The sequence below is a fragment of the Aegilops tauschii genome, chromosome 4 (assembly GCF_002575655.3).
Source record: "Aegilops tauschii subsp. strangulata cultivar AL8/78 chromosome 4, Aet v6.0, whole genome shotgun sequence".
Lineage (NCBI taxonomy): Eukaryota > Viridiplantae > Streptophyta > Magnoliopsida > Poales > Poaceae > Aegilops > Aegilops tauschii.
The window spans coordinates 216,817,127-216,821,212 of record NC_053038.3 but is presented as its reverse complement, the minus strand read 5'-3'; positions in this window follow the sequence as shown (position 1 = coordinate 216,821,212).

Sequence of the window (4,086 nt, the reverse complement as noted above, 5' to 3'; positions counted from 1 at the left end):
CCGTGGATGGGTATCCGGCTCGGAGAGCTCGGGAATCCGGACATAGTTTGTCCTCAAAATAGAGGAAGAATCGCTACATTGCTCCTCCACCACCGCTATCTGATGGGTGACCAGCGGAGAGTTAATCTCCCTTTGGTCGGGTTTAAGCCCGATCCGATCATAGTCCGTAGCGACTCCCAGGGCAGCGATGCGATCCAAGAGCTCGTTCAAGGAAGAGAGCTCTATTGGATCCATCTGCTCGGCGAATACCGAGCTGACGTGGAGGCTGTTTTTCATGACCCGAGAAGTCATCGTCGGCGCGATGGCCGAACGGGCGGTCATGACAAAGCCGCCTAGTCGGAGAGTTTGTCCTACGGCCAGGGCTCCCCCCGAGGTGATGTTGTCCTTGACAACAAGACAAGCCATCCAGCCTTATCGTAACGGCGCAGTGGAACTCTCAATGAAAGCACCAATGTCGGTGTCAAAACCAGCGGATCTCGGGTAGGGGGTCCCGAACTGTGCGTCTAAGGCGGATGGTAACAGGAGGCGGGGGACACAATGTTTACCCAGGTTCGAGCCCTCTCGATGGAGGTAATACCCTACTTCCTGCTTGATTGATCTTGATGATATGAGTATTACAAGAGTTGATCTACCACGAGATCGTAGAGGCTAAACCCTAGAAGCTAGCCTATGATTCTTATTGTTCCTGTCCTACGAACTAAACCCTCCGGTTTATATAGACACCGGAGGAGGCTAGGGTTACACAGAGTCGGTTACAAGGGAGGAGATCTACATATCCGAATTGGCAAGCTTTCCTTCCACGCAAAGGAGAGTCCCATCCGGACACGGGACGAAGTCTTCAATCTTGTATTTTCACAGTCCAACAGTCCGGCCAAAGTATATAGTCCGGCAGTCCGAGGACCCCCTAATCCAGGACTCCCTCATGGGCCGAGAGAAAAGATCCGTTGTTTGCTAAAAGACGAGGGAGCCGCGGAGCACCAGCCTGCGATGGGGGTGGTGTTGTGTAGGCAACGATGGCTGCTTAGCCAGGCAGAAATCGAGGCTGCGTGGGGAAGTGGAGGCGCCCACGTCTCGTCAGTCGCCGCACGTCAATCAAGGCCGCAGGCGGTTGGGGCCCGCGGTGCTCCGCACTTGCCCCTTGGCTTCGCCTCGAAGCCAAGACCGAGCGCACCTTGGGCCTAGGGGCTACTGTTGGCGTTCTAGGATCGGGGGTCCCCAGACTTTTCTGCCTGCGGCCCACGGCGTGGCTCTACTAACGGCCTGGTACGACCCATCTTCACCAGCAAACACTCAAGACCCTCACGAGGGACCAAGCCTCGCGAGGCGGATGACACAAGACCTCCTCAGGGCTGCCTCACTAGGCTGGCTTGCGAGGAGCGGAGAGATCAAGGCGAGGGGCACCTCACGAGGTTTCCGTGACGTGAGCCATGACGACCAAGGCCAGGCGGGCGCCAGCGGGCGCAGAGTACCGGTTGCCTCTTTTGTGATAAAGGGGCAGGTGCAAGCGAGGAGTCCCGAGGCATCAGTCAAAGGTTTCCATATCGGTGCAACAAGAACAAGACCAGCAGGACGGCAGGACGGAGGTCATCGCGGAGCCCACGACATCGTCACCACCAGAGCCTTTGGCAGGCGAAGACCACCTTTTGTCAGGATAGCTTGTACTAGCTCCCCCCTTCAAATTGGCCGTTGTGGGATCCCTTCCCACCTAAACATTTGCGAAGAGGACCAGGGCCTCTATAAATAGGACTAGCCACCACCATAGGAGGCAACGGATCTTGGGTCGGATCCATTCCATCCTCACACGCATGAGCTCACCGAGCTCAAGAACACCTCTCCTCAGGAGGTCGTTCTTCCCTTGTACTTGTTCATCCCCAGCCTGCAAGGCAATCCACCACACCACACTGGAGTAGGGTATTACACCACATCGGTGGCCCGAACCAGTATAAACTCTTGTGTCCCTTGTTCCGTGGGTTCGGCGAGCTAGGCCTTGAGATCGTTGTGAGAGTGTGAGCTAGGGGAGCGAGATCTTCGTGCGCACCCCAGAGTTCGAACCTCAAGGGTTTTGCCGGAACCTGTAATCCGACACATTCGCTGCAAGGAGGGGGTGAAATCCCGGAGACCCATGGCGCCTCTGAACAGACTCGTCGGTTCAGTCGGTTGAGCGGCGCCCGCTATGTGGGTCGAACGGCGCTGGCGGTGTACAACAAGCGAAGAGGCGAGTCTTCTACGCACCCCTACCTGGCGCGCCAAATGTCGGATTCTGGGCTCCGCAGACCCAAGATTGATTCGAACTCTGGGGTTCGTGCGAAGAACTCAACCTCCCCAGTCTACCAACTCGTCGATCTCACTGCCTAGCTTGATAAACTGGAAGGAAACGAGACACAACAGTTTACCCAGGTTCGGGCCACCTTGCGGTGTAAAACCCTTCTCCTACTTTGTGGTGGAATGGCCTCGAGGTGGGCTGAGGATGAACTAGTACAGTGGGGAGAACAACCTTAGGAGGTGTGTTCTTCTGTTTGTGTGAGCTGGTGAGGGTGAGGATGGACTGGATCCGGATCCCCCCTATGGTGGTGGCTAGGCTCTATTTATAGCGGCCTTGGTCCTCTTCCCAAAATGAAGGCAGGAAGGGATCCCACAATGGCCAAAGTCGAAGGGAGACAACTAGTACATCTTATCCTGACGAAAGGTGGTCTTCGCCTGCAAAGCTTCTGGTCATGTCGCCGTAGTGGACTCAGCGATGACCTCCGTCCTGCCGTCCTGGTGGTCTTGGTCTTGTACCATGGAAATGGAAACCTTTGGTTGATTCCTCGGGACTCCGCGCCTACGCTTGCCTCTTTAGCACCAAAGAGGAAACCTGCTGTACTACGCCCGCTGGCGCCCGCCCGGCCTTGGTCGTCATGGCTTGCGTCATCCGAGCCTCACGAGGTGAGGGCTTGCATAGAAATCTCTGCTCCTCAGGAGTCAGCCTAAGTAGGCCGCTCCTTCTGGAGTTCTTGACATCGTCTGCCTTGCGAGGCTTGGCCCCTCGCGAGGGTCTTGCATTGTTGGTGCCAAAGATGGGCTGTACTAGGTTGTCGATGGAGCCACGCCGCGGGCCGTAGGCTTGCAAGTCTGGGTACCCCGGTTCCCAGAACACCGACAACCACCACCACTACTTCCGCATTGACAACTCCAAAGCCACCACCGCTTTTCCGCTACCATCATTTGACATTTGACTATTGAGATATTGAGTTCGCGGGTTTTCCATTTCTGAAGGTGTTTTTGCTAATTAGGAACGGTTCGAAACCGAAGTCATCGCCGCTCATCATCGCCACAAATTTGTCATCGACAATGACCACTTAATTATTTTGACACCCCAACCGTCAGCAAGAACGGTAACCTCAACAAGATCATTGTACATTCTCCTTGCCATTGCATTGTTAACCCCGAGCCCATTTTGCGTCACTTGCCGATTGAGACTAGCCATTGAGTATCGCGGGACAATGGTACTTATGCACTTTAGTGATGATCGATCCGCACCTTCCATTGTGTGCGTATATTATCATATCATCCCTCGTGTCATAAGATTGTTCCCGTATATACATGAATGTTATCTTGATTCGTGCATTGCGCATAGTGGCCATATAAAAAAGCTTTCAATCAAAGAGAAAAGAAATATCTTGTAAGCAAGAGCCATAGCATCATACCACATTGCATATCAAATTAACATCGTTGATCATCTTGGATCATCGTGAGTACAACACCAGGAACCATACATGCATAGCATACTTGGAGTAGAAAGTCGATACATCTTGTCTCCCATATGTTGTGCACAAGTGTCGTATCTCGCCTGCTGAGCAATCCTGCCAGCATCTCTCTAGAGTTGTGCAACAAGAGCATTTTCCATGGATTCCACATATTGAGGTCATTCCTTGGTCGCACGACCCCATTTATGTATCCATGTGTGTGTGTTTCCGTGTGCCATTCATTTCTATTGGTCTTCTTGTTTCACTTGTGAATTTGTGAATCTCTTTAAACATTGCTGACTCTTACTAACAATTGCTTTAATTTTGTGCCACATGTATTAACCAAGCCACTCTATAAGCT